The sequence below is a fragment of the Pinus tabuliformis genome, chromosome 1_2 (genome assembly GCF_031772625.1).
Source record: "Pinus tabuliformis cultivar Carrire ecotype Pingquan chromosome 1_2, CPIR1, whole genome shotgun sequence".
Classification (NCBI taxonomy): domain Eukaryota; kingdom Viridiplantae; phylum Streptophyta; class Pinopsida; order Pinales; family Pinaceae; genus Pinus; species Pinus tabuliformis.
The window spans coordinates 955913013-955924020 of record NC_142298.1 but is presented as its reverse complement, the minus strand read 5'-3'; positions in this window follow the sequence as shown (position 1 = coordinate 955924020).

Sequence of the window (11008 nt, the reverse complement as noted above, 5' to 3'; positions counted from 1 at the left end):
GGAATTGGGTACACAATCAGGAAAATGATCATGCTGAAGGTCATGCTTACAGGTTAAATTTTAAATGTGCCAATAACATGGCTGAATATGAAGCCTTGTTGCTAGGACTGAAATTGATCAAAAGTTTAGGGGTAGTAAGGATAGCAGTTTTGGGAGACTTTGATCTAATCATCCAATAGATAAAAGGAAACTTTCTAACAGTTGATCCCAGACTGAAAGCTTATAGACAAACAACAATTGAAATACTCAACACATTTCTTGAAACACGGCTTGCCAAAATTCCAAGGAAACATAATTTGCATGCTCACAGCCTAGCAACATTTGCCAACACTTGTAAATTACTGTTTGAACCCAATCATCAGTTTATAGTTGAGATTAGGCACAGGCCAACCACACCAGACAATGTGAAGAATTGGCAAGTGTTTGACAATGATGCTCAGATTAATAATTTCTTGACTCTAAAAGAAAAGTTTTCCAGCACTAATATAGACATGGATGCTGTTGATGATATTGATCAAATAGATAAAATTGAAACAAACATTTCAGCAGAAAATGCAACACAAATATTTCACCCAACGAAATTTACCAAGAAAAGGTTGCAAGAGCTTAAAGAAATAGACATTGATGAGGCTATTGGAGGAGAATTTGAAGTAATTGATTTAAAAGACAATTATTTGCCCACGGGATTAACTCCTCTGGAAGACTTCTTTGATTCTAATGATATCCCAAAGAAACCCAAAATGCAGCCCCTAAATGCAGACATTGAGGACTGTAACATAGGGACTGAAGAAAGTCCTAAGATGATAAAATTGTCCAATACTTTGCCCCCAACCAAAAGCTTAAATATGTTGAACTGTTCAAAGAATTTCAGGATGTTTTTGCCTGGAGCTATGAAGATCTGAAATCCTATGACACCTCTGTTATTCAACATACAATACCCCTCAAGGAAAATCAGAAACCATTCAAGCAAAAACTTAGAATGGTTAACCCTGTACTACTCCCTCTAATTGAAAAAGAAGTCAAAAGGATGTATGAGGGAGGGATAATTGCTCCTATCAAGTTTTCTGAGTGGGTGTCTAATTTAGTACCCACTAGGAAGAAAACAGGAGAAATCAGGTTGTGTGTTGATTTAAAGAATGTGAATATGGTTTCTTTGAAAGGCAATTACCCCTTGCCCAAGATGGACCACAATTTGCAAAGGGTAGTAGGTGCCTCTAGGATCTCACTTTTAGATGGATTCTCAGGTTTTAACCAGATTTTATTCCACCTTGATGATCAAGAAAAAACTGCTTTTACAACACCATGGGGAACTTTCAAATATGTTAAAATGCCATTTGGACTTAAAAATGTAGGGGCAACCTTTCAACGAGCAATGGACATAGCTTTTGCAAAAGAAATCCATGATTTTCTGGTCATATACCTAGATGACCTTACTGTGTTTTCCAAATCAGATCAGCAACATTTAGATCATCTAAGACAAGTGTTTACAATATGCAGAAAGTATGGTATATCATTAAACCCCAAGAAATCATTGTTTGGTCTAGAAGAAGGTAAACTGTTAGGTCACATCATCTCTAAAGATGGCATCAGAATTGACCCTGATAGAATACAAGCCATTCTACAAGTACCTCACCCCAGAAATATCAAAGAACTTCAAGCTTTCCTAGGGAAGATCAACTTTTTAAGAAGATTTATACCTAATTTGGCTGAATTAATTAGATTGTTGAACAACATGCTAAAAAAAGATTCCAAGGTTAAGTGGACAGTAGAAGCTAAACAAGCATTTGAAGAAATTAAAATAGCTTTGACCAAAACACCAGTCCTTATAAGCCCAAGATTTGACAGAGACTTTATAATATTTTCATTTGCATCAGAACACACTATTTCTGCTGTTTTACTGTAGAAAGATGATCAAGGATGTGAAAAACCCATAGCCTTCTTCAGTAAAGCACTTAGAGATGCACCTCTAAAATACCAAATTATGGAAAAACATGCCTATGCACTTGTAAAAGCTATCAAAGACTTCAGATTTTACATATTGTACTCTCATGTAATAGCTTATGTTCCAAGCACTATTGTCAAAGATATCCTGACCCAAGAAGGGATTGAAGGCAAGAGAGGCAAATGGATTGCTACTATATTAGAGTATGATATTGAAATAAAGCCTACAAAGCTAATAAAAGGATGGGGATTGGCTAAACTTATGACTGAAACAAACTTTCAAGCCCTAGATATTAATGAACTGTATAATGAACAGGAGATGGCGACTCCACAAATCAGCCAGGCCTTCCTAGAATCACCTTGGTATGCTGATATTTGTTATATATTATTAAGCCTGCAAGCTCCTCCAGGGTTGTCCAGAACAAAGAAAAGGTTCTTGAAAATGAAAGCTTCAAAGTTTTGTATTTTAGATGGTGCTATTTTTTGGAAAAATCATGAAGGTATTCTATTAAATTGTCTAACAAAAGATGAAACTGACAAAGTACTCAAAGAATTTCATGCAGGGGACTGTGGTGGACATCTTTACTGGAAATCAACCGCAAACAAAATCCTAAGGGCTAGATTTTACTGGCCAACCTTGTTTGCTAATGTCAGGAAATTTTTTACTGCTTGTCACAAATGCCAAATTTTTGAAGGAAAAAAAAACTGTTACCCTTACCCTTGAGACCAATTTCCACTGAAAATCCTTTCCAACAGTGGGGTTTAGACTTCATTGGGGAAATTCATCCTCCATCTTCTGGCCAACACAAATGGATCCTCACTGCCACAGATTACTTCACCAAATGGATAGAAGCTATCCCTTGTAGACAATCCAATGATACAGTGATCATATAATTCCTAGAAACCAATATCTTGTCTAGATTTGGCTGCCCTGAAAATATCATAACTGACAATGCTGCTGCTTTCAAGTCCAAGAAAATGATAAGTTTCTGTCATAAATACCATATCACTTTGGGCCACTCCACAGCCTATTACCCTCAAGGTAATGGTCTAGCTGGGTCCTCCAATAAAAGCCTGATTAATATTATTAAGAAAATGTTGGAAGAAAACAAGAAAAATTGGCATAAGAAACTTATCAATGCATTATGGGCAGACAGGTTAACTACCAAGAGATCCATTGGAACTAGCCCCTATGAGTTGGTCTATGGTATGGAGGCTGTATTTCCTTCATCTCTAGGGGTACCTGTAATGAAATTACTGCAAGAAGCTCAGGTGGAACCAAATGACATCCAGAGAAGAATAAATCAAACTATACATTTGCAGCAGACTAGAGAAGAGGTATATCAAAGATCTCAAGTGCTACAAGAAAAACTCAAGAAGATATTTAATAAAAGGACTAAGGCAGAAGATTTTTACATAGGAGACAAAGTTTTAAAATGGGATTCCAGAAGAGAAGACAAAGGGAAACATGGGAAGCTTGACTTCCTATGGAAGGGACCTTTTATTATACAAGCTTCACAAGGCAACAATACCTACTTCCTGAAAATCCTGGATGGTACAGAAGCAGAAGATGGACCAGTGAATGGTCAAATGTTGAAGCACTATCTTGATCTAGTTTGTTGATATATCCTAACCCCAACATGTACATAAGGAAGTTCAGTTTATGCAGAAATAAGAATAGGAAGGAATGTGCAGAAAATTTGAAGGAATAGTCAAGGAACTTTGCCACTTTTTGTGTTGCCTCATTTTTAATTTATCAAAGATTGCCGAAGAAGGCTTGGGAGCAGAAAACATAAGAACAAAAAATCCAAGAAGATTATTCAAGATAGATGTACAGTTGTTTCAATCACTTCAAAGATAATGTATATATGTTACATGATCCTATGTACAGTTTTGTTCACTTACAGCAAAGGAAAATTTCAGAATGCAGCAAGAGGTGTTTGGAAGGCCATATGACCTGCTGTTCTTGACTTTTCACCAGGAAAAGCCATCCCCAAGTGGAGCCAGTGTTATGCTCCTATACAAATAGGTGTCATATTTCATGATTGACTGGTTAAAATCCCTAATATGGTCATCCATTCCCTGCTGCAAAGGTTTTCCATATTTTGAAAAAATTCAAAAAATTAAAAAATGTAAAGAGGGTATGCCCTAAAAGAAAGATTAAAGGGAAAAAAGAATGTAAGGGTCAGAAAAAATGAAAAAATGAACCCCAAACAAAAGACCAGGAAAGTGTGCAAGTTTAAAATGCCACTACTATTCTATATTTGCAATTATCTGATGGTGTGCAGTTTGTTAACCCTTGTCACCATTGATGAATGGTCAAACAGCTCAAACTTGGCTAGTTCATGTTTAAATTTCCTGTTTTAGAGTTAGAGAATAAAAATCTGTCCAAACTGTTTAATATTAGCAGATAAATAGTTAGGTAGAGAAGCAAAGGAGCTCAACTGTTAAACCTGAGCCCTTGGATGTGATAAGGGTAGATCTAGATAGGATTGCAGCAAAAAGAAAGAAGTGAATGAGGGTATGCTAGTTCAAGTGCACCCAAAGAAAAAGAAGAAAAAATGTCAGGTATAATAGGCTGGGTAAGCAGTTTGGTGTTGTAGAAGCATGCTTATGATTAATTTTGTCTCTTAATATGTTCATCTTATTGTTATCATAAGTACCATGGCAATTGTTTGGCTACAAATCAAGTGATGCATGACTAACTTTCCTTTACACTTACCCCAATCACTTATTAACCCCCCCCCCCCCAAAGGATATTGAGACTTGCTCAATACTCCTAAATCACTCCATTTCATGAAAAAGCCTGAGTAAAATAACATTCTTGCTTTAGGAAAAGAAGCCACATTTCTTGTGTAAAATCATTTTTATTCCCCTAGCCTAAGTTACTCAACATTAGACTTAGCGTTGTTCGTATCATAAATTCATATTAACTGTTAACATTATTATATAAATCCCTTGTATAAATTCCCCTTTCCCATATATTATTAATACATTAAAATCCCTATATTCTACATACCCCGCCCAGGTTTAAATATAAACCATATTATTATGAAAGTGGGGATTAAAGGTTTACTTGAAACCTTATAATAGCCCTTCATGCACAACCATGGAATTAATTAACCTCTTGTTAATTAATAACCAAATCCACAGCATCACAAACCAATGAAGAATGACCCCGATGTGTTATAAACTTCAAATTTATTGAATGGGTCCCACGCCGTAACCCTCCGCTGCCTCCAGTGAGCGCCAACCTTTGGATCCGGGCCCGCCCATCGGACGGCCCACGATTGTATCGCAAGCCCCTCCGTTGTAGAAGTTTAACTCCCGGGGAGCTGGCGGTATTACTGCCGTACCAGGGACACGCGGTGCCTTCCCGCCATGCTCACGGCCCTTCCCATCAAAACCACGTTGGCCCATAAGCGGTGCGAGCTGATACCACTTACCGCCCTCCCGCTTACCCCGCCCGCTGATGACATCGCCACGTCAATGCCACATCAGCATTCGTACCCTCGCGTCAAGACAAAACGTCACATCCTGATGACATCATCTGAACAAAAGCGCCAAAAAGCCCCGCGAGAGCCAATTTTTGTTAAAAACTCATGAAAATGTCATTTTCACTCATTTTCATTCGTTTTTCCGTGAAACTGTTGCATGCAAACTACGTCCAAGCAACTGCTAAAGCATCTGTTCACCATCCCACCTAATTTCTACAGATACACAGAGGTTGATGAGAATTTAAGGAAGCTGCAGAGACATAAATTACCAGGACTGGATTGGTGGCAAAGTATGTTAAAGATACTATAAACTTATCTTTGGTCAATTGAAAATTTTGGACCATCTACTATAATGCAGAGAACAGAAATGAATCAGAGCCATGCGGGTCAAAGCGCATCACATCAGGGTCAAAGAAAATCTGGCCGAGGCAGAATAACCAGCATAGAGTATCAGTTGAAGACGGCCATGAACTGACTTGCAGCACCTATTTCCAGTACATCTCATAAAGAAGGAGGGGCCAGCACAGCAGCGAATTTATTGTCTCTCTGTTTCCGAGACTGTTTGTCTCTATCTATTGTAAAAGAAACATTAATTGTCACTAGATATTTTCTTCATTAAATGCTTTGTAAGATATTTTGATATTTTTGTATAATACCTCCCCAAGCAGAGTATTTGGGGTTGGTCAATTGGCAACCACTCTCAGACTTTGTTGTAATACTGAAGTTTTCTGGAATAAAAGGCTGTTGGAACCATTTTTGTCTGGCTTACTGAATGAGGAATTGATGCTGAGGACCATATTACAGAATACTTGAATCATATTATGGATCAATAATTCCCTTCTAACTTGTCTTTTACAGTTTCTATGTTTATTATTTCATCTATGTTCCATGATCTCAATAGTAAAGAAAAAGAATAATTCAGAATTTGCTTAACTGCACTCTGTCTTCAATCTTTGTTATTATCTATGTTTTCTTCAGAATCAGCATAAACAGTGAATTCTTAATTGCTCTTGTTTCCCCTGATTCTTTCACTATGAATATTTGCTAAGGAATTCTTAATTGCTTCTTGGCAGTAATCATCCATTTTCCCTCTGTCAACATGATGAAGAATTCTTAATTTCCCTTCATCCATTGACTCCATTTCATCTGATTCCAGCTTATGAATTGTTCCATACTTGAGTACCTTGCTCTGTGATGCCACCCTCAGTCAAAAAACCTGATCCAACAAACTATCCTTCTTTGACTCCATCATGCCCAATGGACTGAAACTCTTCAATTTTACCTCACTATTCTATTGAATTTTAATTTCCATCCCTCCAACCAAACATCAAAACAAAACTCCTGTACTTCATAGCTGGCCTAACATACCTCAAAACAAAGCTAAATTATAAAGAGAGAGACGTCTCTGGATGCAGATTGGCTAGAATCTGCATTTAAAAGATTGGTCTATGGTTACCTCGGACGTATTCCTTTTCTTACAACTTTAGGGAACCTATCATGAAAAACTTGGACCTGTCATGAAAAACTGGATTCTCAGAGAGTTTGATGCAACTCTGGTTATCACAGTAGATCACTGTAGTATCCATCCTCTGACCAAACAATCCCACTATAATCTTCCACATCCAAATGGCCTCACATGCAGCCTGACTAGCAGCCATGTATTCAGCCTCTGCTGAGCTAAGTGAAACTGATCTCTATTTCCAGCTGTACTAGGAAACTGCAGTTGAACCAAGGTTGAAGATTCCTCCAGAAGTTCTCTTCCGGTCTGATGGACTCCCTGCCCAATGCACATCTGTGAAGCCTTGAAGCTTCACTCCCTCTGTCCATCTGTACCACAATCCAAACTAAGATGTGCCTCTCAGGTATCTCAGCACATGCTTCGCTGCCTTCCAAAATAGTTTGCTAAGCTGAACCATAGCTTGACTCAACTAGTTCACTGCAAAGCATAATTCGGGTCGTGTGTTCACCAGATACATAAGTGGACCCACCAACTGCCGATAAATAGTAGCAGCTACTACCTCACCTGAAGTAGCATACTCCTTCCTCCAGTTCCCAGCTAGAGGAGTCTGCATGGGTTTGCAATTCTCCATGTGAAAGCACCTGAGTATCTCATTGGCATACTTGCCTTGAGACACAAATACTTCACCATCTTTCTTCCACACCTCCATGCCTAGAAAGTAGTGCATAAGACCCATGTATTTCATTTCAAACTCTCTTGCAAGGTCCTCCTTGCAAGACTGTATCAACTGATCATCACCTGTCAAAATTAGATTATCGACATAAAGAACAATGATCAATGGCTTACCTTCTACCATGATGTGGTAAAGGTTCACATTTGCTTCACTCTTGGTGAAGCCCAACCCGGTCAAATAGTTGTCGATCCTGGTGTACTAAGAATGGGGTGCTTGCTTCAGCCCATATAGATCCCTCTTGAGTCTGCACACATGCAACTCGCTATCGAAGGTTTCAAAACCTTCTGGCTGCTTAATGCACACCTCCTCCTCAATCTTCCCATTGAGGAATGTTGTCTTCACATCCATCTGGTGGATCTTCCACCCCATATAAGCTGATAATGCCAACATCAATCTAACCATTGAGTACCTTGCTACGGGAGAAAAAGTCTCATCGTAGTTGATTCCCTCAACTTGTGAGAAACCTCGGGCAACAAACCTTGCCTTGTGTTTCTCAACATTGCCATCAGTTACCTACTTTACCTTGTAAATCCATCTGGAGCTCACCACTGACTTTTCCTGAGGTCTTGGGACAACATCCCAAACACAGTTCCACATGATGGAATCATACTCCTCCACCATTGCATCAACCCAGACTGGTTACTGCACTGCCTCCTGGAATGAAGAAGGCTCGGAATCTACACACTCCCCAACCAGGGCCATGTAACCAGTGTACCGCTCAAGCGACCTCCTCTGTCTGCACTGAGAAGATGGCTGTCCCACATTCTCCCACGCATCCAGCATCAACCTGTCAGCTTCCCTTGAGCATTTCCACCCATCTCTGGAAGTATTAGCATGAGTGGATGTCTCCACTCCCGGATCCTCTGCATGTGGCTGCTTCGCATCAATCTAAGGCTCCTCCTCCTTAGGAACTGAAAGTTCCTCATTTGCATGCAACTTGAGCTCCCTCTCAAGTGACACTTGCATGGCTTTCTTCTCGTCGAACTTCAGATCCCTGCATACCATAGTCCTCTGAGTGGAAGGCATGTACACTCGATAGTTGTGGGGTGTATCCGTGTACCCCACAAGTATTCCCAACTCCGCTGTTGGGTCTAGCTTCTTCCTGGCATCTTTGGTCACATGATAGTAAACTAATGATCTAAAGATTCAGAAATGACTTACATCAGGTCTCTTCCTAGAATAGGCCTCCACAGGTGTCTTCATCCCCAGTATTTGGTGCGGGCTTCTATTCTACAAGTATACTACTGTATTGCATGCCTCAGCCCACAAATGTAGTGGTAGGCCTTGGTCATGCAACATCACTCGAGATGCTCCCACAATATATCTATTCTTTCTTTTGGCCACCCCATTTTGCTGTGGGTTATGGGGTTTTGTCAATTCCCGTTTAATTCCTTCTGTAGTGCAGAAGTCCTTAAACTACTGGGAGACATACTCTCCACCATTTTCGCTGCGCAAGGATTTTATTTTCTTTTCTGATTCTTTCTCTGCCAAGGCTTTAAACTCACAAAACCTCAAGAAGGTCTGATCATTCTTTTGCATAAAGTAGATCCAACATCTACGAGAAAAATCATCAACAAAAATAACATAGTACCTTTGTTTAGTGGTGGAGGCTGTAGAGAAAGGCCCACAAACATTTGAGTGAACTCGCTCTAGGATTTCTCCAGCTCTACTGTCTCGATCCAGAAAGGAATATTTCACATACTTACCCAAGGTACAACCTTTTCATTTCATCGTCTGCTCAAGTTTTCCCTTGGGTAATCCGGTAGAAATCTGCTGCATGATCTCCAAGGCTCCATGGTGCAAGTGGCCCAATCTTCTATGCCATAGCTCGACAACATCTTGGCTCTCCACCATCTCAGCTTTAGAACTCAAAGCAACACAGTAATCTACCTCCATCTTGTAGAGATTCTTAACTCGAATCCCTATTCGCTTTGTTTGTCCAGTGCCGATATGCCTCAGGAATACGTTTCCTTTGCTAAAGACTACATCATAGCCTTTATCTTCTAGCATAGCAATGGACACAAGATTCTTCTTCAGACTTGATACATACTTTACATAAGTCAAGGTGAGGGGAGCTCCATGCTCCCTCTAAAACACAACCATACCTTCACCTGAGACACCGTACTTTCCATCATCACCCATCTCGATCCGCATCTGGAGATCCTTCTCCTCCAGGGTACTGAAAATATTCTTGTCACCTAACATGTGGAATGAGGCTCCACTGTCCAGGTACCAAACACATCCCACCATGGATGAAACGATGCATGCGATAAGAGAGAAATCCAACTCAAACTGTGAGGCCAGTGCCTCACCATCAGATCCCTTTGAGGAACCCTTCTTGGATTTCTTCTGTGGACAATTCGTAGCATAATGGCCCACTTCATGACAATGAAAGCATCACACTTTCGATTTGTCAAAATTCTTCCCACCATGGGAAGAACTGGATTTGGATTGGGATGCCTTCCCTTTCCCCTTCCTCGCCTTACTCGCTAAGGCTAGATTTTCCTCATCATATTGCTTCGATGAGGATCCATCTCTGGTGCTTCTTCTTATCTCCTCCTGCATCAGATCTGACCAAAGTCGTTTCCAATCTGGCAATTTTTCTCTTCCATTAACCGAGTCTTGGTAGCTATGCCAACTCTTAGGAAGACCGAGGAGTGCAAAACTCACCATGTCATCATCAGTGGTCGTGATCCCTACACTTCCAAGCTCATCCCTGCAGGTGGTGAGCTTGTTCAGATACATAGAGATCATGTCGCCCTTTTCACACTTGATCTTCTGAAGCTTGTCTTTCAGTGCCAGCTTCCTCTTATCGCTACTATTCTAGTATAGATCTTTCAATGTTTTCCACATCGAAAACAGTGTCTCCTTCCCATGGAGACTTGAGATTATGTGGTCTCAAACTCCCTCCAGAAGGATTCTCCTTGCTCTAGCCACACATTTCTTCCATTCCGCCAATTGAGTAGCATTAGTCAGCTTGGGGACTTCTTGATCAATGAAGTCCTTTAGATGATTATCCTCTAATACTACTTCCATGCGATCCTTCCAGGCTATATAAGTTGAGCTGCCATCAAGGACATACTCGAGTTTTAAGCCACTGAACACCATAGGTGAAATAGAGATGTGATAAGAACTTGATTTCTATACTTAGGAATCACAAAATTAGAACTTCTCCCTTCTTGTATATTGTTCTTCCTTGATCACCTTTGCTCTGATACCATGTATAAATTCCCATTGTAGATCGCCTAATAATGCAATATACTAAAGCAAAATACTTGATCTACTTCTACAAACAATTATGTGGAAGCTTAATCGAATTGAGCAAGATCAATTGAACACATATAAAGGATAAGAAGAAATCAATCACACATAACATAG